General features: G+C 48.3%; 1 protein-coding gene across 12 annotated transcripts in view; it reads right to left on the bottom strand.

Moving 5' to 3' along the window:
• SYCP1 (synaptonemal complex protein 1) overlaps positions 1-24,321 on the bottom strand; it is a 6,803,167-nt gene that overhangs the window by 6,668,338 nt on the left and 110,508 nt on the right. The window contains exon 2 of one of the 12 annotated variants that reach the window (XM_078644356.1): positions 18,775-18,898. The exons of the other annotated variants lie outside the window; for them this stretch is intronic. The gene's annotated coding sequence lies outside the window, so the exon portion shown is untranslated. The remainder of the gene's footprint in view (positions 1-18,774; positions 18,899-24,321) is intronic. 12 annotated transcript variants of the gene reach the window in all.

A 24,321-nucleotide genomic window follows, 5' to 3' on the forward strand; every position in this document is an offset into this window, starting at 1 on the left:
GGGTGCGCCAATGCTCCCAACCCCCCGGGCACCATTACAGCCTTTCTGCCCCTCCTGGGGAGCAAATGGGAGCAGTAGCCCCCAATTTGCCGCCCCGGGGGGTCAGACAGCCCACTATTCACCAGGGATTTTATTTTGTGCACTTTTTTTAGGGTGGGGGCTGCCAGAAATGGGTGCGCCAATGCCCCCACCCCCCCACCACCATTACAAACTGCCCCCCCCCCCCTGGGGGACAGATGGGGCAGTAGCCCCCAATCTGCCCCCCCGGGGGGCAGAAAGCCCACTATGCACCAGGGATTTTTTTGTGTGCACTTGTTTTTTAGGGTGGGGGCTGCCCGAAACGGGCACGCCAATGCCCCCACCCCCGCCACCATTACAAACTTTCTGCCCCCCCTGGGGGACAGATGGGGGCAGTAGCCCCCAATTTGCCCACCTGGGGGGGCAGAAAGCCCACTAAACGCCAGGGATTTTTTTGCGGCCAAATTTGAATTTGGATGGGCTGCCCAAAACGGGCATGCCTATGCCCCCACCCCCTCGCCCACAAAAATAACAGCCTTCCTCCCCCCCCTGGTGGATGATGGGGCGGTAGCCTCCAATGTGCCCCCCCTGGGGGGGCAAAAAGCCCACTAGACACCAGGGATTTTTTTAGGCAAATTTTTATTAGGGTGGGGGCATTGGCATGCCCGTCTTGGGCAGACCCCACCCTAATCAAAATTTGCCCCAAAAACTCCCTGGCGTCTAGTGGACTTTCTGCCCACCCTGGGGGGCAGTTGGGGGCATTAACCCCCAATCTGACCCGCCTGGGGGGCAAAAAGCCCACTAGACACCAGGGATTTTTTGAGGGGACAAATATGAAATAGTGTGTGGCTGCCCAAAACAGGCATGCCCATGCCCCCACCCCCTCCCCGAAACAATTACAGCCTTCCTGCCCCCCCGGGGGGCAGATGGGGCAGTAGCCCCCAATTTGCCCCCCCAGGGGGGCAAAAAGTCCACTAGACGCCAGGGATTTTTTTGCGGGCAAATTTGAATTTGGATGAGCTGCCCAAAACGGGCATGCCTATGCCCCCACCCCCTCCCCCACAAAAATAACAGCCTTCCTGCCCCCCCGGGAGCTGATGGGGCAGTAGCCTCCAATCTGCCCCCCTGGAGGGGCAAAAAGCACACTAGACACCAGGGATTTTGTTAGGCAAATTTTTATTAGGGGGGGGGCATTGGCATGCCCGTCTTGGGCAGACCCCACCCTAATCAAAATTTGCCCCAAAAACTCCCTGGCGTCTAGTGGACTTTCTGACCCCCCTGGGGGTAGATGGGGGCATTACCCCCCAATCTGCCCCGCCGGGGGGGGGCAAAAAGCCCACTAGACACCAGGGATTATTTTGCGGGCAAATTGAAATTTGGATTGGCTGCCCAAAACGGGCATGCCTATGCCCCCACCCCCACAAAAATAACAGCCTTCCTGCCCCCCCTGGGGGCTTATGGGGCAGTAGCCTCCAATCTGCCCCCCTGGGGGGGCAAAAAGTCCACTAGACACCAGGGATTTTTTGTTAGGGTGGGGGCATTGGCATGCCCGTCTTGGGGCTCGGCGGCAAACTTGTGAAATTACCAAACCCAAACAGTTCTGAAAACTAGACATCCGGGGGAGTACAGGGAGTTATGGCATGCGTGGGTCCCCCAATGTTGTCCTACACAGAATTCCTTGCAAACCTTAAATTTAGGTAAAAAAATAACTTTTCCAAACTTTTTTGCGTGGGATCTCCGTGCTGGCACAAATGACCTACCACCCCGCGTTCCCCTTGTTCTCCCGAGTAAAATGATACCTCATTTGTGTGGGTGGGCCAAAGGCGAGGTGCTTAATTTGTGAATCCCAAACACTACAATTTTTTTTAATTTATTTTTAGCCTGTTCTGCCTGTTCAAGGAATTCTGGGTAGGAAGACATTGGGGAACACATGCATGCCATACCTCCCTGGACTCCCCCAGGTGTCTAGTTTTCAGAACTGTTTGGGTTTGGTAGTTTCCAAAGATGGCCGCCGAGCCCCGGGCCAAAAACTCAGGAGCCCCCCCCCCCAAAAAAAACAAGGTCGTTTTGCTATAGGTTATTTTAAATTCTCCACCGTACGATTTGAACCTTTTCCTGTTGCAGCCACTATGCCTACCCACGCAAGTGAGGTACCATTTTTTTGGGGAGACCTGGGGGAACACTAGGTGGGTGGAAATTTGTTGATCCACGCAGATTCCAGAACTTTCCACCACAGAAATGTGAGGAAAATGCGCTTTTCTTGTCAATTTCTTAGCTTTGCAAGGGATTCTGGGTAACAGAACCTGGAGGTAGGCAGTCGAGTCACCCCATCCTGAATTCCCCTGGGTGTCTAGTTTTCAAAAAGGGATAGGTTTGCTAGGTTTCCCTAGGTGCCGGCAGAGCTAGGGTTCAAAAACGAAAGGTAGGCTCTTTGCCAAAAAAGGGCACATTTTCACTGCGAAATTACAGTGCGACCACGTTGCGTTTTGCGCTGTTTCCTGTCGCAGGCACTAGGCAGACCCAGGCAAGTGAGGTACCATTTGTTTCGGGAGACCTGGGGGAATGCTGGGTGGATGGAAATTTGTTGATCAACGTAGATTTCGGAACTTTCCACCACAGAAACGTGAGAAAAATGCATTTTTTTTCACAATTTTTTAGCTTTGCAAGGGATTCTGGGTAACAGAACCTGGTGGTAGGCAGTCGAGTCACCCCATCCTGAATTCCCCTGGGTGTCTACGTTTCAAAAATGTATAGGTTTGCTAGGTTTCCCTAGGTGCCGGCAGAGCTAGGGTTCAAAAACAGTCTGCAACAGTACCTGAGCTGGGTTACATCAACCGGATTGTACAACAAAGGGTAGAACATGTTATGACAAAGGTGAGGTCTCAGTCATCTTCATTTGTTTGCTATAAAAGTTAATGTGAATATGCTGAGTAGGTACAAATTAGGCAGCTTGAACGTCGGGGAGATGGGTGATTCCAAAAACCGACAAAGGGTACACACATTTAAAATTTAGAGACGGTTGACAGAAGTATGCTCTGTAGTGGTAGAAGGCCGACTTGCAAGTTTATGTTTTCTGTTCCTATGCCCCTAACTCAGAGTTCTTCAATCTGTGGGGCGCGCCCCCTGGGGGGTGGGGGCGCGTCACCATCTCAGGGGGGCGCCCACTCCACCCTAAAACATCACCTTCATTGTTGTCCACTTCTACGTCGCAGGTACGTTTGCTTCCTGCATATCTACTTTATTTTCAAATGGGGCTTTTCCATTGGAGCACAGCATCCAATGAGCACATTGGGACGTAGCCACTGACGTTCCACCAATGAGGGGGACAGCATCGGCGATGGCAGGAATGCCGCGAAATTTGTGGGCATAAAGCTCCTAAATACTACGACCTTTTGGTAGTGTGGAGCTTTTTGACTCCTGTCGTTAGGCTTGTGCCTGCTGCCTATTCTTCTTTTGTTGCTGTTATTCTGTGTTTTACAGCCTCACTGGGAAGGATTTAACCATTTACATCATCAACAGATTAGTGAAAAGGGCTTTTTTTACTAGGATGTTTCCCTGTTATTTACAGCCTTCGAGCACATAGTCAGTGTAGCCCAGTTCTCGAAGTCCGGGAAGGGGGGGGCTAAGGGGGAGAGGTTTGACACGGGGGACAGATGATGCGCGACGTGCATACTTTTAGAATTTAATGATAATTTTTGTCTCCTTTCTATGAAAAGCGGTGCAAGTTCAGTTAACATTAAACTGCAGAATGCTGCCATCTAGTGTTTTCCTGAATAATGACTGACTCATACCATTATCGTGCTCCTAGGCAGGCCAAGTTTTAATAATTGTGCTTTCTAGGAATGAGACAGATATGTTTTGAGACTTAGGCTATTTAAATTTTACAGATGGTCTGTCAATTAAATTACAGAAACAGCAAAACTATTGTTTAAAAAAAGGACACCACTGCAGCAGTGTGAATAGCGCTGGTGCAAATAGCGCCATTGTTATTTGCAATAGCAATAACTTCTCACATGGAAAGCAACACCACTCCCACCTACACCAGTGACTGTGAAGACTTTGAAAGTGTTGAAAATGGCATGGTGGAACTTTGAAAGTGTTTTAAATGACTGTACCAGAGACATGGAAGGCTCAAAAGCTACGGCCTGCGGGCAACAGGTACTCATGTCTCGCAGAGTTTGAATTTTAGTGATAGAGTGCGTGCCTCAGAAAATACTTGTCTAACAGAGTGAGGTCTGTGACAGTGAGAATTGGACTTTGCGTTCATGATCGAAGCATGTTCTGGTCTGAGATTAAAAAGTATCATAGAGTGAGCTTACAAACTGATGTAATGCTTGTTCAGCCACCAAGGTGTGACTACCCCCCCACAACATCAAGCTGACACGATTATGCTGTTAGGACAGGATCAGTGGCCTATCAGTGCGGCAACCTCAAGTAAGGATGGAAATGGAAACCTGTGGACTCCGAGCAACACAGGAGTGCATTCGTATCCAAGTAACACATTGAATCCACCTACTCAGGGCACAAGTCCTAAAAAAAGAAGTGGGGGGTGAACCTAGTTAGGCAGTATGCAAGTGATATCACGGCGCATGACATCTCACATGGCATCACAGGAATTGGCATAAAAGAAAGTTGCTTCACAAGCCACGACTTTACAAGAAGTGCATTACAAGAAGTGACATCAGATATAAAGCCCTCACATATATGTTTAGCAGGTCTATCATGTGTACATTTGAGCGCATTGCGAGGATAATAGCACAGTGAGCTATGGATGATTATATGTGACTTCTACACCTTGCAACCCCCTAGTTTTATGTAACACATCCTGTACATTCATTTACAAACTTATATAATGTATTGTACATGTAATATGTGCGAGTTTATGTAAAGCACTCTGACACCCTGCATTGGGATAAGTAGGACGATACAGGAACAAATAAAATAAAAGGTACTAAATTATTTCAACGCCTCCTCAGGTGTAATAAGCTCTATATAAATGCAATTTGCTGTGTGTAAATACTGGGAGAGACCAATACATCTGACATTCTTACAGTGCATGCATATCTCCTAAACAGGGATTGAACAAAGTGAAAAGCTGCCTTTCTTAAGTATGTGTGAAGTGCTAAACTTTGTTTCCCCTCCGCTTCATTTCCACATAGGTGTGAGGCTCCTGACTATTTTCAATGTATTTTAATACTGAGTTAATAAACACTTACACAAAGCAACTTTCCAAAGAATAGAACGCTACGTTGCACAGGTTTTGTATAATTCTGGAAACCTTAATCATTTGTCAAAAACAATTGTGCAATCGGCAGGGCACAACTCACGGAAAAGCACAAACAAAGGACGGGGCCAGTTGCTCATTGCCCCATGTTGTGCATGCGCAGCGCATGCGGACATGTTTGTGAACATTATCAGCTGTTTGTTCAGTGACTCCTTTCCGTGATGCATAGCTCACAAATTATTGTCAGAATCTTGTGTTTATATAGCGTGTACTGCCCCTGACGAGGCATTGCCTTGTTAAATCACCAGAAGCCTATTCCTCAATGCGAATGTCCATGCCTGTCCTTAATGTTCAGAATAAGAAGAGTAATCTGGGAAAATTGTGTTTTGAGCTGAGTAATAAGCCTCTGTCATTTAACCACACCCACTCACAAACCTGCAGTTAACTAAACACTCTTATTGTGTTGAACATTATTTGCCGTATATGGCCCGGGATATGCGGGTGGCGGTCGATTACGTACTGTACCAGGTTCCATACATTTCTGTCAGGTGGGGGGGGGGCCAACATTTAAAAAAAATTCAGCTAGAGGGGCTCAACCTACAAAAGTTTGAAGACCTCTGCCCTAACTCATCACAGCCATACTTCCTGAGCAGCTTATCTGGAACAAATCTCAACCTGATACAAGGGGCGTGGCCTGAACAATTGCCGGGTAAGACAAATCGTTGAGGAGCTTCCGCTGGAGCAATACATCCGACAGCAATCCTGCCTCTACCTAATACAATTACACAGCCCACACAAGACATGGAGGATTGTGACCAGCAAGCGAACACCGGGTGGCTGCTCTAGCACTGACCAGCGTGCTGCGACGAGATTCAGAGAGGCGGCTTTTTCCGATGGCTCGCGGACAAGATGGCGACTGCCCCCTGGCAACACAGTAAATACGACACCCATCGTGACCCCGAAAGCAAAGAAAAGGCGTGATCCTGGTAGGGTAAGAGCGGAAGCCTTTTAGACCGCATTGTGGTGTCTGGAGAACGCCCCCCCCTTGAATTCACCCCCTGCGCTCCTCTGCTGCAGTACTAATAAGCAGTCTGGGTGAAAGGGACCGCGTGGTTGAGTGCATGCAAAGACTGGGACATAAGGCGGAGTGGTGCACGGGAGGTTCAAGATGGCAGAAGAGAGTCCTTCGGTCCACCAACAGAGCCGTGGGCTCTCTCCTGAGGCGGCAGAAGGGGACAGAAAAGACAATACTGTGGCCCTGGAGAGGCACCGGTTCGCGGAAGAAGCTACGCCTCAGCATCACAGGTAAGAAGGGCCCGCGGCCGAACAGAGTGAAGAGCCTGAATACAAGGACCCACCCCGGCCATGAAAAACTTGAAGGCATCCAGGAACGATCACTCCCTCACCCCAGCTAATCGAAGGACAATTTGAAGATGGGGGGAAAGGCAGGCTATAAGGACTAGGCAAGGACAGAGGAAAAACAAAAAGAGCAAATGGAAAATCCCAGATTGAATGCCCACTGATCAGAGACACCACGGAGGATAAAGGCGGATGAAGCTCATGGCCCATGCAGATGCAGGGCTGAGTGGCCTTCTAGCCTACGGAATTGCGATACCCCCTGACATTGCTGGCAAAAGTGAGGAGCAGGCAGAATAAAATAAAAGGAACGCCTGAGCCGACACTATTAACCCATTAGTGAACTGGTCACTTAGACGCACTGCCTAAATAAGGGAGAATTGGTGGAGAGGCCTGGGACACCACATGGCGGTGAGAGCTAAAGCAGGCCTATGCTGGTAATAAAGGAGTGGCAAGAGACAGCAAAAAAGTGCTAAAGGGAATAAGGCCTCCTGAATGCCATGCAGTGGCAAGATATAGATGCCCATCTCCAGAGGAAAAAACAGACAGACAACGAGGGCTTAATCTAAGCAGAGACGATTCAGGCACCCCAGTCGCAGTAGGAGGCCTCTACAATCCAACAAAGAATATACTCAACATTCCCCATGGTTTAAGTGGACCAGTCAGGAAACTGGTGCATAAGCAAAATAGATGGAGCCACAAACACTCTGCACCCGCCACAAAACTTCCCCAAGTGACAAGATGACCAAGGATAAAGAACAAAAAAAGCCAGCCCTTCAGGGGAAATTAAATCATTTCACAAAGGTCCTGAATGCACAGTCAGAGACTGCAGAAGCTACACCCTCCTGACCAGACACGGCGATTCTACTTCAAGCGATCCAGATCAAGAGAAGCCTTAGAAAACAAGACGGTGGAGGTGTGCGCAGAGGTGGGAATTTTGCGCCAGTTCATTCACAAGACGTCAGAAAAGGTAACCAAAGTTAAAACACAGGCTTCATTAGCTTTCCTGAAGGGGTGGAAGGTACCAATGTGCCACTGTTACTACTGCCTTGGCTTAAAGATATTATTACCCGGGAACACTTCTCTGCTTGCTTTGTTATAGAACGGGCGAACCCAGCGCTGAATGCGAGGCCTCGCATGGCGCACCCCCCTAGACCAATAATAGTGAAATTCCTCAATTGTTTGGATAGCGATACCATACTACGAGAAGTGCACTAATAAGGCGAAATAAGACACAAGAATGCCAAAATAATTATATTTCCGGACTTTATCAGAGAAGTCCAGTGTCAGAAACGCTCCGACTCGGTCAAGGCGAAACTTCGAGCCCTCAAGCTACAATATATGCTTCTCTTCCCCGCGAAGCTAAATGTTATTTACTCGGGCAAGACCCATTTCTTCCAGACGCTTGAGGAAGCATGAGCCTGGGTAGATGAAAGAAAGATCCTCCGCTCCCAAAAGCCAGCTGAAACGGCAAGTCGCTCAGCACGACCTTGGGCAGACAGATGTCAAGCATTGACGCAAAGGAAACACGGCAGAAAGCAAAGCCTGGGTCGTGCAAAGGAAGGAACGCCCTAGACCCTGAGGGGTAACTCCAGAGGCAAGAGATGACTAGAGGAGAAAGACACAGATAAAGGCTCAGAGGCAAATGATCACACAATTGGAGCCATCTCCTTGGAGACCCACTCGAAAGAGTATGGAATGTCCGCGGGGCCCTAGGGCATACACCCACTGGCAGCCAAGGTTACCGCCATGGAACAAGACATAGAGTCTGACTTACAATTTCCAACGGATGCATTGTTAAGACTTAGAGGCAAAAGAAAATGATACAAGCATCATGGCACCAGCGTGAGCACAGCCCAATACCTGAGACTTTCTGCTGGGCCTTCCCCTCACGTAGAACCAAGATGGCACATCAGTGAACACTGATTCATGCTTTAGTTGCTACCAGGAAGCACACTGTTGGAAGATGTTTAGTTCCTTGGGGGGTGGACGACAGACCTCTCCATCTTCTCCAGCATACTGCTGTTTCTCCTGGGAAAGATGGTATGATGCTGAGGGGAGGTTGTGCGAGGTAGGAAGGGGGAGTTGGTTGGAGGGCAAATAAGCTGAGATTTTGTTACAGTTCTTTGTTTGTCGCAGGGGATACATTGAGACACTGGCTATGCCAAACACAAACACATTCCGTGTCCACGCATGTGAGAACAAACAGTTGACAGACTGTCACCCATGGCTCACAATACATTCTAGCAATGGGGATATTCTTACAGTATTGATATGGAACGTCAATGGTGAGAGAGATACAATTAAAAGAGAGCTAGTGACGCAATACATTAAAAGACACCAACCCGACATAATAATGCTTCAAGAGACACCTCTGCAATGGACCCTACGTGGATTTCTGAACTGAGGAGCCTATAAGATGTTGGCTCATGTTGGGTACTCCAGGGTCTCACGCAGAGTGGCTCTACTGATCAAAAGGTCCCCACCCCCTTCACAATGATGCGCCAATGGATAGAAACCATGGGTAGTCGAAGGCGCGCAGCTCAACCGAAAAGAAACCGTCCTCTTGATTTGGACACATATATAAGGCTGGTGGGGAAGAATACACATTTTGTACATATTTTTCCTATAAGGAAGACGTCTCATGGGGCAGTGCAATTTCAACTTGCTGATTGATCAACCACTTTAGTACGGACTCACAATACACAGCTTTGGGTGAATGAACACATTCCACGACAGGCGGGGAGAATAGAACAGCTGAGGTGCCATCATTATCATTGACCGCGTTTTCAAGAAAACCAAGCGTCAGAGCGGGAGCGAGCGAGAACGCCAGCGGAGACGGACGGAGGAGGGAGCGAGAGATGGCTTGTGATTCTGCCGTGTTTTTTCACTACCGCGCCCTGCCAGCCCTGCGCGGCCGCAGAGAGGAAGAAGAGGCAACAAGGAGGGGGAACGGATGGCGACAGCGAGTTGAGCACGGGGGGGCTCTAACGGGAGCCGAGCCGAGCCCTCACCGCTCACTACACTGCCTGCTAGTGCACTAACAGGAGCCAAGCCCTCGCCCACACTGCACTGCCTGCTACTGCTTACTGCTATTGACACCATCAGCAGTGTGGTGCGGCAGTCGGCGGTTTGTGGCTTGCCTGATGCCTGTAGTCCCTGGCGGTATCCCAGCGGTATCCCAGCTGTTCTCCCTGCGGCTCTGACAGTCAGCCTGCAGCGCTGTAATGACCCCGCCCCTCATTGCCGCTCACTTTTAGCGATACGGGTTGGCTGCTGTGCAGCCTGCCCACCTGCCTGTCAGCCTGCCCAGTCTGCCTAGGCCCGCTTGCACCGCTTTGCCCTGCTTGGTTCCATCAAGGGTGGGGTCGGAGGCGGAGAGGCGAGCTACGAGGTGAGCAGTGCATCAGGAATCACTCACTAGTAAGTGTCGCCACTGCTACCTCCACGCAAAAAATTACCGCTGCTTAGTTTGTGTGGTCGTGGGCTTATTGTCACCCAGCGGTTGGGGGAGTTACCACCTACTGAAATATCAGACCAGCAAAGCAAGAACAGCATCGCTGAAGCACATCTAAAGCAAAAGCTACGATTAAAGCTACACCTCGCCATCGTGGCTATGTCTCTCTGATCTGATATTGAAGCTGGAGCTGTAGCTGCGAGGTGATCACTAGAACAAAGCAAGAGGCATATCGACCAGACCTGGGTCTGAGCTCACATAACTTACCACCTCCCGCCTCCACCCCTTGCGTACTATAGACGATCAGGAGAACACTTGTTGATCACCTGGGGCATAGGCAAGCTGCGGTTAAAAAATGTGGTTCGAGTAAAGGGGCTTCAGAGACACACAGTGTGCGATCAGGCAGAGAGAGGAAGGCCCCAGGAGAGAGAGCACCCACTCTAAAAGGGCTCTCCAAAGGGAAAAAAGGCAGAAAAGCCAGCTATAGCAAAGGGGGGAAACTCAACATCTAAGAGCCCGTTGATCTCCCCTATTGCTTCTATGTTTGAAAATTCAAGTCTAAACAAAAAAGGGATGCTAAATTCAAGATTTCAATATTTAAAGGATCCCACTTCATCTCTCTGTGCTAAACCAGGAGAAACATCAGGTCTAATGACCCCCTTAGCCCCGCAAAAAATATCACAGTGGGTAAATCAAGGAATGACTGATTCAAATAAAAAAAAAACCCTCTTAACAGAAGCAGCAGAAATCTCAAATCAAAACTTCATTGAGAGGCTAGACCTAAGCAAGCTAGAGGAAGTAGAACTCCGAGATACTAAAGATCCGTCCGGAATTCACCCCACAAGTAATACCACCTTAGCCCCTTCCATGCTCATGACGGAATGGTTCCGTCATGAGCATCGGTGCTCCTGTGTTGATGACGGAACCATTCCGTCATGAGGCCAGGGGCACGAAATCCCTCTGCAGCAGACAGTAGAGGGATTTCCTTTTCACCCCTCTGACCTTGGGAGCTGGGGAAGAGCTTCCCCAGCTCCCGAGGCCCCCTCCCTGGTTTCTGTTCAATGACGATCAGCGCGCACGTCGCGCTGTCGTCGTTGAACACAAACCGAAACTAAAATGAGCCTACTCATTTCAGTTTCACTTTCTACATGCTCAGTGGGCTATCTCAGCCCCCTGAGCCCCAGGAGGGCGATCCCCAAGCAGGGATCCACCCACTAGACACCAGGGAGGGGGGAGCGGCCCCTTGGGCAAGAACCTTCACTCCCCCATAAATAAATTTATAGTATTTAGTCTTTCTGCCCCCCCTGGGGGGCAGATGGGGCAATAGCCCCCCAATCTGCCCCCCCGGGGGGGCAGAAAGCCCACTATACACCAGGGAATTTTTTTGGTGGCACTTTTTTTAGGGTGGGGGCTGCCAGAAATGGGTGCGCCAATGCTCCCACCCCCCCGGGCACCATTACAGCCTTTCTGCCCCTCCTGGGGAGCAAATGGGAGCAGTAGCCCCCAATTTGCCCCCCCGGGGGGGTCAGACAGCCCACTATTCACCAGGGATTTTATTTTGTGCACTTTTTTTTAGGGTGGGGGCTGCCAGAAATGGGTGCGTCAATGCCCCCACCCCCCCACCACCATTACAGACTTTCTGCCCCCCCCCCCTGGGGGACAGATGGGGCAGTTGCCCCCAATCTGCCCCCCCGGGGGGCAGAAAGCCCACTATGCACCAGGGATTTTTTTGTGTGCACTTGTTTTTTAGGGTGGGGGCTGCCCGAAACGGGCACGCCAATGCCCCCACCCCCGCCACCATTACAGACTTTCTGCCCCCCCTGGGGGACAGATGGGGGCAGTAGCCCCCAATTTGCCCACCTGGGGGGGCAGAAAGCCCACTACACGCCAGGGATTTTTTTGCGGGCAAATTTGAATTTGGATGGGCTGCCCAAAACGGGCATGCCTATGCCCCCACCCCCTCCCCCACAAAAATAACAGCCTTCCTGCCCCCCCTGGTGGATGATGGGGCAGTAGCCTCCAATGTGCCCCCCCTGGGGGGGCAAAAAGCCAACTAGACACCAGGGATTATTTTAGGCAAATTTTTATTAGGGTGGGGGCATTGGCATGCCCGTCTTGGGCAGACCCCACCCTAATCAAAATTTGCCCCAAAAACTCCCTGGCGTCTAGTGGACTTTCTGCCCACCCTGGGGGGCAGTTGGGGGCATTAACCCCAAATCTGACCCGCCTGGGGGGCAAAAAGCCCACTAGACACCAGGGATTTTTTGAGGGGACAAATATGAAATAGTGTGTGGCTGCCCAAAACAGGCATGCCCATGCCCCCACCCACTCCCCGAAACAATTACAGCCTTCCTGCCCCCCCGGGGGGCAGATGGGGCAGTAGCCCCCAATTTGCCCCCCCAGGGGGGCAAAAAGTCCACTAGACGCCAGGGATTTTTTTGCGGGCAAATTTGAATTTGGATGAGCTGCCCAAAACGGGCATGCCTATGCCCCCACCCCCTCCCCCACAAAAATAACAGCCTTCCTGCCCCCCCTGGGAGCTGATGGGGCAGTAGCCTCCAATCTGCCCCCCTTGGAGGGGCAAAAAGCACACTAGACACCAGGGATTTTGTTAGGCAAATTTTTATTAGGGGGGGGCATTGGCATGCCCGTCTTGGGCAGACCCCACCCTAATCAAAATTTGCCCCAAAAACTCCCTGGCGTCTAGTGGACTTTCTGACCCCCCTGGGGGTAGATGGGGGCATTACCCCCCAATCTGCCCCGCCGGGGGGGGGGGGGGGGCAAAAAGCCCACTAGACACCAGGGATTATTTTGCGGGCAAATTGGGATTTGGATTGGCTGCCCAAAACGGGCATGCCTATGCCCCCACCCCCTCCCCCACAAAAATAACAGCCTTCCTGCCCCCCCTGGGGGCTTATGGGGCAGTAGCCTCCAATCTGCCCCCCTGGGGGGGGGCAAAAAGTCCACTAGACACCAGGGATTTTTTTAGGCAAATTTTTATTAGGGTGGGGGCATTGGCATGCCCGTCTTGGGGCTCGGCGGCAAACTTGTGAAATTACCAAACCCAAACAGTTCTGAAAACTAGACATCCGGGGGAGTACAGGGAGTTATGGCATGCGTGGGTCCCCCAATGTTGTCCTACACAGAATTCCTTGCAAACCTTAAATTTAGGTAAAAAAATAACTTTTCCAAACTTTTTTGCGTGGGATCTCCGTGCTGGCACAAATGACCTACCACCCCGCGTTTCCCTTGTTCTCCCGAGTAAAATGATACCTCATTTGTGTGGGTGGGCCAAAAGTGAGGTGCTTAATTTGTGAATCCCAAACACTACAATTTTTAAAAATTAATTTTTAGCCTGTTCTGCCTGTTCAAGGAATTCTGGGTAGGAAGACATTGGGGAACACATGCATGCCATACCTCCCTGGACTCCCCCAGGTGTCTAGTTTTCAGAACTGTTTGGGTTTGGTAGTTTCCAAAGATGGCCGCCGAGCCCCGGGCCAAAAACTCAGGAGCCCCCCCCCCCCCAAAAACAAGGTCGTTTTGCTATAGGTTATTTTAAATTCTCCACCGTACGATTTGAACCTTTTCCTGTTGCAGCCACTATGCCTACCCACGCAAGTGAGGTACCATTTTTTTCGGGAGACCTGGGGGAACACTAGGTGGGTGGAAATGTGTTGATCCACGCAGATTCCAGAACTTTCCACCACAGAAATGTGAGGAAAATGCGCTTTTCTTGTCAATTTCTTAGCTTTGCAAGGGATTCTGGGTAACAGAACCTGGAGGTAGGCAGTCGAGTCACCCCATCCTGAATTCCCCTGGGTGTCTAGTTTTCAAAAATGGATAGGTTTGCTAGGTTTCCCTAGGTGCCGGCAGAGCTAGGGTTCAAAAACGAAAGGTAGGCTCTTTGCCAAAAAAGGGCACATTTTCACTGCGAAATTACAGTGCGACCACGTTGCGTTTTGCGCTGTTTCCTGTCGCAGGCACTAGGCAGACCCAGGCAAGTGAGGTACCATTTTTTTCGGGAGACCTGGGGGAATGCTGGGTGGATGGCAATTTGTTGATCCACGCAGATTCCGGAACTTTCCACCACAGAAACGTGAGAAAAATGCATTTGTTTTCACAATTTTTTAGTTTAGCTTTGCAAGGGATTCTGGGTAACAGAACCTGGTGGTAGGCAGTCGAGTCACCCCATCCTGAATTCCCCTGGGTATCTACTTTTCAAAAATGTATACGTTTGCTAGGTTTCCATAGGTGCCGGCAGAGCTAGGGTTCAAAAACAAAAGGTAGTCTCTTTGCCCAAAAAGGGCACGATTTCACTGTGAAATTGAGGTGCAACCACGTTGCGTTTTGCGCTGTTTCCTGTCGCAGGCACTAGGCAGACCCAGGCAAGTGAGGTACCATTTTTTTCGGGAGACCCGGGGGAACGCTGGGTGGGTGGAAATTTGTTGATCCACGCAGATTCCAGAATTTTCCACAACAGAAATGTGAGGAAAATGCGTTTTTTTTGTCAATTTCCTAGCTTTGCAAGGGATTCTGGGTAACAGAACCTGGTGGTAGGTAGTCGAGTCACCCCATCCTGAATTCCCCTGGGTGTCTAGTTTTCAAAAATGTATAGATTTGCTAGGTTTTCCTAGGTGCCGGCAGAGCTAGGGTTCAAAAACAAAAGGTAGTCTCTTTGCACAAAAAGGGCACGATTTCACTGCGAAATTGAGGTGCGACCACGTTGTGTTTTGCGCTGTATCCTGTCGCAGGCACTAGGCAGACCCAGGCAAGTGAGGTACCATTTTTTTCGGGAGACCCGGGGGAACGGGGGCTGGGGGGAGTGGCAGGTAAGATTAAAATGCACAATATCACACAAAGGTTAAAATAGGCAACAAACAATTCTCCCGGCTTCCGCCTCAGGAGATTACAGTCCTCTGGGCGGGCTCGCAATCAGCGCGCCTTTAATACTGGATGCAGGGGGCGTGGCCTGAGGATGGTGGGCGTGGCCTCAGTGTTCCACGACAATGGCGGCAATTTTGAAGAGTTGCCCACATCAGCGCTTCAGGGCTCAAAAGGTCAATGCCTAGGTCAATTTTGGAATGGTATTCACGATATTCAACATCAAATTATACTCAATTCTGTTATAGTGCACTGTGTCTGTTTAAACGTTATACGGCATGGTGGCCAGTAACATAGAGCAGCGTCCGCGGTCAGGTAGTAACCAATGTAAAGTGTATGTGTAATTTATTTCCACGATTGGCTTATTTGGTTTACTGTCAGTCCCCAGTAAAGTGCACGAGGAGTGCCGGGGCTTGTAGATCCAAATGCTGCTAGTGGGCCTGCAGCGCTGGTTGCGCCACCCACAGAAGCGGCCTCGTAAGATGTGTCTCGGGTCCGCCATTGCTGACCCCGCGTACAGTCTCGTACTGTCACGCTGACTGCGCAAGTGCCCACACTTGCCAGTCCTGGAACCTTCCCATACCTTCATATCAGTCATCCCTATGGTAGGCCTACGGGCAGGGTGCATTGCAAGCGTAAGGTAGGACAAGCCTAGAGTGTGGCATGTCCTAGTAGTGAATTGCCGCCCTTTTTGGTTCTTCACTATTGAAGGGCTACCTGTTCTCTTAGGCCAGACGAGCTGTCGGAGCTATTACACGCTATAGTCCCGGCAGGCTCCGGGAACACGGTAGCAGGTAGAGTTTAGTATGCCTGAACTCAGAATAATAAAATACTTCCTTTAGTAAGGTTTATTTTAATATCCTGTGTTTGCAAATGCTACTTTTAGAAAGTTAGCCTTTGCTCGCCTAACTGTTCAACCGCCTCTGCCAGGATGTGTATCTGCTGTCTGGGTTTGCGTGAGTGACAGGGCTGGGAGATTCCCGGGGATAGTCGGGTGCTCCAGGTGCTCAATGGGGTGCTTACACCAGGATGGGTGGGCGGAGTAGTCCTTGACTCTGAATTGGGTTGTGCTCCACCACCACAATGCTGGCTCCACCTCCTGCGGAGCGTCTGATGTCTCTGCCCTGCACCCTGAAAGAAGACGGCAGCATCCTGTCAACAGAGTACTCCGGAACTGGGTTGAACCAGGCTCAGGCCCCCTGGCCTGCAAAGACAAAAGAAACGCAGTATAAATATAGGAGCTCCGCTCCTTACAAATCAGATCCAGTTTTGACCACAACGAACCTCTGCCTGACTAGAAGGACCAAGAGAAGCTGAAGGACGGAAACCAGTCTGTATCCTGTTAGACTGGCCTGCAGTGGTGCCTTGCTGAAAACGGAGAGGAAAGGACCAGAGAGGACTTTGTAGACTTGTGCCTGAAACGATCTCCAAGGGCTTGATCGACAGCTTGCCCCCTGACCGGAAACCCAGGACCATTGGGTTCTATCTGCTTGTGCCCGTCTGCTGTTGCGGGTTTATATAGCGCTAGGAATCGACTCCCGGAGGAGTATCTCCACGCTTCGGGCCTTAGTTCTTATTCCCTCGCCAGAGTTGTGACTCGGGTGCCTTCGCCCCCTCCCAGGTCGTGACAGCTCGGAGCCTGGTCGCCCCGCCGTAGAGAGCCCCGCTCATTCCTGAGTCGCTCTCCGCTTCAGTGCCGGGCCACCCGCTCTCCTGTCACCTCGCCGCTAACAGAGCGCGATGTGCGCCTCTCATCTTCTGCAGCCGGAATCTGCACGGAGAGCATTCCATAGCCTCGGACGGTCCGTAGGTGGCAACGTACCCGACTGTCTCGCTTTGTCCTCCTGCATACCAAGGCTTGTGCCGCACCTCAAGAAAGGCCTCCCCGTACAGTGGTACCGGAAGCCTGGTGCTGCACCCGTCTGTCTGAGAACGTGACGCCCCACACAGATCCACGAGTACGACCCGGCGTGCTAAGAAGTAGTACGTCCCGCAGGCCTGAACGGCGCCTCGCCCCGTGAGCTGCATCGATCCCGGATCGCCGCAACCCTCCACAGTCCTGCTGCCCCGCCTCGCTCCTCGAGGGGGACCGAGCCAGAGAGATCCTCTGGAGAACCGTCGGCCTCGTCCAGGGTCCGCCCTCACCAGTAGCCGCGCCTGAAACGCCTCGGACTTCCACAAGCAAGGTACACTTGGACTCCGTCTCGAGTTCATATCGGATCCAGGGTCCGCAACTTTCTTATTTCCCTGTCATCGTACCTTGCTGAACAACGAACATTTAAAGACTAAGTTTGCCTATTGTAATCTGGTGGCCTCCATTCGCTAAACGTTATTTTGGTCTTGTGATAATCCTGCTTGAATATATCTTTTATATAAAGTATACGTATTTTTGATACAACCATTTGACTGGTGTCCATTTGTGGTGGGTCAGTGGGTTTACTGTGTGTGATCATAAATGCTTAACTTACTATCGCCCTGAGGATTAGCCTTGTCTGCTCGCGCTACACTACCTAGAGGGTGAGCAGGGGTTATTCGAAGGAGTAGTTCCCTTGCCCTGACCGTGGAACTGAGGGTTCCTGCTTGTCACAAGTGCATACCTGTGCCAACCAGAGACCTCCGGTTCCAACATTTCCCTAGGTGCCGGCAGAGCTAGGGTTCAAAAACAAAAGGTAGTCTCTTTGCCCAAAAAGGGCACGATTTCACTGTGAAATTGAGGTGCGACCACGTTGCGTTTTGCGCTGTTTCCTGTCGCAGGCACTAGGCAGACCCAGGCAAGTGAGGTACCATTTTTTTCGGAAGACCCGGGGGAACGCTGGGTGGGTGGAAATTTGTTGATCCACGCAGATTCCAGAACTTTCCACCACAGAAATGTGAGGAAAATAAAAAAAAAATTCAATTTCTTAGCTTTGCAAGGGATTCTGGGTAGCAGAACCTGGTGGTAGGCAGTCGAGTCACCCCATCCTGAATTCCCCTGGGTGTCTAGTTTTCAAAAATGTATAGGTTTGCTAGGTTTCCCTAGGTGCCGGCAGAGCTAGGGTTCAAAAACAAAAGGTAGTCTCTTTGCCCAAAAAGGGCATGATTTCACTGCGAAATTGAGGTGCGACCACGTTGCGTTTTGCGCGGTTTCCTGTCGCAGGCACTAGGCAGACCCAGGCAAGTGAGGTACCATTTTTTTCGGGAGACCCGGGGGAACGATGGGTGGGTGGACATTTGTGGGTCCACGCTAATTCCAGAACTTTCCACCACAGAAATGTGAGGAAAATGCGTTTTTTGTGTCAATTTTTTTGATTTGCAAGGGATTCTGGGTAACAGAACCTGGTGGGAGGCAGTCGAGTCATCCCATCCTGAATTTCCCTGGGTGTGTCGTTTTCCAAAATGTATAGGTTTGCTAGGTTTCTCTAGGTGCCGGCAGAGTAGGGTGGAAAAACTACAGCTAGGCACTTTGCAATAAAAGGGTCAATTTTTAACTGCAAAATTGAGGTGTGACCACGTTGCATTTTGCGCCGTTTCCTGTCGCAGGCACAAGGCTGACTCACACAAATGAGGTACCGTTTTTATCGGGAGACTTAGGTTAATTCAGATTTGTAAATCAACTGTTATGAGTTTTCATGCATTTCTCCCTTCCCAATGAAAGACATTGTGTAAAAAAAAAATCTTTTTGAAATAATTCTCATGCTAGTATGAGTATTCCCAATTTTGATAATGTGCAAATATATACTGTTTCTAAACTCTATAATTTGTACCCAATTCAGAAATACATAGGTGTCTTTCATACAGATTTTTCCATGTACACAATTTCCCAGAATAAGGGCTCTATACCCAGTAAATAAAATAGTACCATTGCAAGTTGCTGCTCAGTTTTTGGATCTGGGTTCGTCGGGTTCTTGGTGAAACTACAAGTCCTATATATCCCCACAACCAGGAAGGTCTAATGGATGTAACGGTATATTGCTTTCCAAGACCTGTCAAAATTACAAGAAGTTACAGGTGAAAACGTTGAGACAAAAGGCTATTTTTTTCAACAAATGTTCAATTGTTAAAATATTTAACTGTTAGTTTCTATAAAGAAACCTTCGTCGATTTAGACAAATGACCCCTTTCTGAATTCAGAATTTTGTCTACTTTTCGAAAATGTATAGCTTTTCAGGATCCATTATTGCTTTCAAACTCATTTTTACCATTAACTGGAAGGAGGTTGAAAGCTCTAAAAATAGCAAAAATAGGCTATGTCTCAGAAAAATGCCAAAACTGTGTGAAAAATGTTGGTTCTCTGACAAAAGACTGTCATTCCCTAAAAGCTGAGAAAATGGAGATTTCAGCCCCACAAACCCTTTTTTGATAACATTTGCAGGGAAAAACCCAGAGTATTTCATTTGCAGCCCGTTTTTCGCATTTTTCTGAAAAAAACTAATATTTCACTGTATTTTGGTTAATTTCTGGGACCCCTCCAAGGGAATCCACAAACCCTGGGCACCTTTAGAATCCACATGATGTTGGAAGAAAAGGACGCAAATTTGGCGTGGATACCTTATGTGGTCCAAAAGTTACAGGGGCCTAAGCGCGCACTACCCCAAATCACCAAAAAAAAGGCTTAAGCACAGGAGGGGAAAAGGCCTAGCAGCGAAGGGGTTAACTACAGCAACAGTGCACGCAAATGGAAGTGGGACCGCTAATACTGGCATCAGTTTGGAACAACTACTTTGTGATCCATCAATAGCGTCAAAAACATTGTATGGCGAAAGCACTCCCTATAACACAGCTATAAAGACAAGCGATGACCCTACATATATAGCTGAGCATGGTCAAGAAGCTAGCCAACATGACTTGTATTTAAAAATAGATGAATCAGTGCATCAATGGTCGAGAAACGAGAATGCGATAGCCAGTTTGGAGGGCTTAAGCTCAAGCATACGTGTGGAAAGTACACACGCTACGAAACTGGAAATTGACGGGATTGGAGATGATGACGAGGTATTGTTTATATCATGAGAGAGTATACCGATGGAAGACTCTCACGTGGAAACAGACAAGGGACAGGGCAAGAAGAAAGAAATGAGCAAGTGTTAAGACCAAATGACACGGAAGAAAAAGGCAAGATTTTAAATCAGAGAATAAAAACCAAATCAATTACAGTTGATAAATCACTAAATGATACCAAATACATCAAACATAACATTACCAGAGAGGAAAGACTAGCACTACATAGCCTCAAAGAGAACAATTCCATCGTGATAAAAACAGCGGACAAAGGGAGAGCAGTCGTTATTCAGAACACAGAAGACTACATAACTGAGATCACCCAACAACTGGGTTGCGTGAACAGTTACAGACGTATACTAGGAGATCCAACTTGTGCTATTGCTAAACTGATAAAAGACCTGACAAAACAAGGAGTAGGAGAAGTTTTTTGTCTGAACCTGAGGCCAAATTCCTGAACAAAATAGACCCCGGGATACCCACAATTATTACGATCCCTAAAATATATAAAAGCATACACAAACCACCTGGGAGACCGATAGTGTCTGGATGCGGTTCAATTCTTGAACCTGTGAACCAATACCTCAACAGTTTTTTGCAACCCTTTGTACTGGAGACACGATCCTTCCTCCGTGACACTATGCAGACTATCCAAATTTTTGAAAATCAATCCTTCAACAGTTACACTCAACTTTTGGTTACCTTAGACGTATGTTCCTTATATACGAGTATACCACAGGATGAGGCAATTGAAGTTATTAAGAATACTTTAGATACCCGTCCACCCCCTCACTGGATACCAACTGAATTTTTGGTCTAACTGTTGAAAATAGACATGTCCAAGAACTATTTCATCTTCCAGAACAATTTCTATTTCCAATGCAGAGGAGTAGCCATGGGAGCCGGATTTGCCCCATGCCTGGTGAATTTATTCATGAACAATTTCAAAGAGAAATACATATATCCTAACGACAATCCCCATGTGGAGAAGATAACACAGTGGAACCGATACATCGATGATATCGTCATGATCTGGACAGGAAGTGAAGAAGAACTCAAAACCTTCAACGCCTGGCTCAATCGCTGCTCCAGCGATATCCAATTTACTATGTCCTACAGCAGAGAATCAATACCTTTCCTGGGCCTAACATTTGAAGTGGAAGAAGACAAGATCATCATGAATCTATACAAGAAGCCAACATACCGAAATACAATCTTACAGTACAACACGCATCATCCCAGGAACCTGAGGGATAGTCTACCCTACGGTCAATTTCTGCGCCTCTGCAGAAATTGCACCAGACGCAAAGACTACTTTGAAGAAACAGACCTGCTTATCGCCAAACTAAGAGATAGAGGGTATCCCAAAGGCCTTCTGAATAGGGCCAGGAAAAGAGCATGTACAGACCCCGCGAAACACTGTTAGAAGTACAAGACAAAGATATGGAAATGGACAAACTGATATGTGTGACTACATTCACCACTAGGAGCCATGAAATAAACACAGTTATCAAGAAGTATTGGGACTTAGTGGGACCAGAAATAGGGATACCTGAAGTCCCAATGTGCTCCTTCAAAAGAGCGAAAAACATCAAAGACCATGTTGTCTCCTCTTTTCTAGAAACTAACAGCCCTAAAGACATCAGAACGCAACTCGGCCTACCACCTATAACGGGACACCAACGATGTGGCAGCTGCAAAGTATGCAAATAACCCAAGACAGGCAACAGCTTCTAACACAGAGGTAGAACATACACCCTTGACAAATTTACGAACTGTAACAGCCAAAACGTAATTTACACAATCAAATGTCCGTGCCAGATGATATATACTGGGCAAACCACTCAAAAAGTAAAAAAACGGATCTTACAGCACCAAAGCAGACTCCGTTGCAAAGTACAAGGTGCCCCTTTGGTTGAACATTACAATACCTGTAACCACACACATGAACAACTAGAGTGGTGGGTAGTTGAAAAAATACAACTCCACCAGAGAGGTGGTAACATGGCTTCATCACTCAACTTCAAAGAATGTAGCTGAATACATGTTCTTGATTCAGTGAGCCAAGGGCTCAATGAACAGGAAGAAACCGACCAACAAATGAGCAGGCTGTAAACCCCTGTGGACTATCGCTCAGACCATCCTTAGATGCCCCAATAGCACCCACAGAGTATATAACAGGATACATCACATTAGCCCACATATCCTTATACACTAATCAGGACCTTTTTACACCTAGAATCACTGATTGTTATCTATTCCCGGTATAATTGGTCCACAAGCGTCAAATAGCCTGTGTCTTGTCTTAGGACTACACTCAGGAGTAACTTTCCTAAACGGAACACTTTATACTTGTGGACAATACAATGACCTAGACGCCATAGTGAATATTGAGAAACTGTATGATGTTGTGAAATGTACAATTTTCCCATTATCTTAACATGGATCAGTGTCGATTTAATGTCCCATTTCCAATGTATAGTGGTTATGTATAGTCACGATTTCCATTTAAGGTAGTATGAAGATACATGTCAATACATGGCCAAGACCGGGCCCTTCAAGCATGCAATCTCCTCGCGGATTGATCACCAGGAATGAGGTGTCTCATACACATATCCATACATCAGAACGTGGTCGATTTATTAGCCACCCTAACACGCTAGATAGTTTTATTCACGAAGCGCAATAGGTCATACCCCTTACCACATTGTTTTAACAATGGCAGACCCCGTAATCACTCAATAAGACAGGTCTTCTACAAGTACCCCTAGCTCACTCCAAAGACAGGTCTTTTGCTAGTACCCCTAGCTGCCCGCACGTAGACACGTAGACCACTTTAAATAGGTCCTACGCATGTTCCCCGGGCGCCATTCACCGCCATGAGAGGATCGGATCAGACGTCTTCTTGCTCGCCCACGCACTAATACCACCCGAAGCTTAGAACTTAGATCCCCTCAATTAGCACGAGGTTTCCCTTTCAACTTAACGTTTTGTTTTTAATCACACGCACACCCCTTACCAACACGGAGCATTCTTTTAAACTGAATGATTGCTTTTTAAATCACACACATGCTCCACTTTCATCACAGAGCACTCTTTAGAAAGAAATACAAAGGTATTTCTTTGAACCAGAAGTCTTTTAAAAGCGCGTCTGTGTTAAATGACCGTTACGGAGCACCTGTTATCTACTTTCATCACGGAGCACTTTCGAGAAATACAAAGGTATTTTCTTTGAACCAGATACCTTTTAAAAGCGCATATATATTAATTGATCGTTATGGAGCACCTTGTTATCAGATGTTGACTAGTACCTAAATACACGGGCATACGAAGGAGCACTTTAATACAAAATGTAATACACAGCTGGGCAATCGCATACAGGACGCTCTCCCTGAGCGCCTGGGTTTCCATCGCGCACAGCTTGCCCACTGATGCCGGCCATTATCACTTATATAGATCCTTCTAGGACGCTGTCTCTAAGCGCCGGGTTGTCCCCTGTTCACGAAGCACTTTTTAAAATCAGCTCTTTCACTGTCTATACCCGGCACTACCCACCAGTCACTTGTATTCCACGTATGAATATAACGCTCCGTCTCAACCATACACACGCACTGCTTGTTAAAACATCCGAGAGATAAAGCCTCACGTGCATGCTACACTCTAGAGCAAGCACCATGTACCTCTGTAAATAGGCATTCCAGACCATGTTTTTGACAGTACCCTACACACATGGGTCAATACTGACTCAGTGTGTTTATCCCTTTCATCTTAACAGGTGATCGCAGTTGCGACGCTCCCTTTTACACTTCACCGGCTGGTGAAGCCAATTACATTCATACATTGGAAGGTATGTACACCATCACCCTCCGTCTGATTCGATCATGGCTCAATCAACAGCTAGATTTAGAACCCTGCACTTCTATTTCCATAGATCATTTCAAAGAAATCTGGGATAGGTGTCGGCTGACACCTTGCACCGTGATAGCACCAAGTCAACGCTATTACTTCCTTCAGTTCCAGGTGAGCTGGGCAAATAACCGTTCCTCACCACTTTTAACAACTTAAGACACACACGTTTCTAAAAAAAAACCTTCCTTATTATTTCAGGCTGTCCGGCCTTTTTTGTCGTGATGAAGACTCGCCCCGGATGCAATTATCTGTGCACCACATTTTAGGGTCGAAACGTTGACGTTATTTACATCAATCCATCCATGAAAAGTCACAACACTTGAACAAAAGAATACATTTTGTTGTGACCAATGTTACCCATATGGGGCGATGATTTTCTATGTTCTCCAATATTGTTTATGTTACGTGTTTTGATCCCTGTATAAACCACGTTTCACATATCACTACCAGTCACTGAAACTGTTTCACTGTACAATTCCTTATCGTTGTTTTGGACAGC

The sequence above is a fragment of the Lissotriton helveticus genome, chromosome 5_1, assembly GCF_964261635.1.
Source record: "Lissotriton helveticus chromosome 5_1, aLisHel1.1, whole genome shotgun sequence".
Lineage (NCBI taxonomy): Eukaryota > Metazoa > Chordata > Amphibia > Caudata > Salamandridae > Lissotriton > Lissotriton helveticus.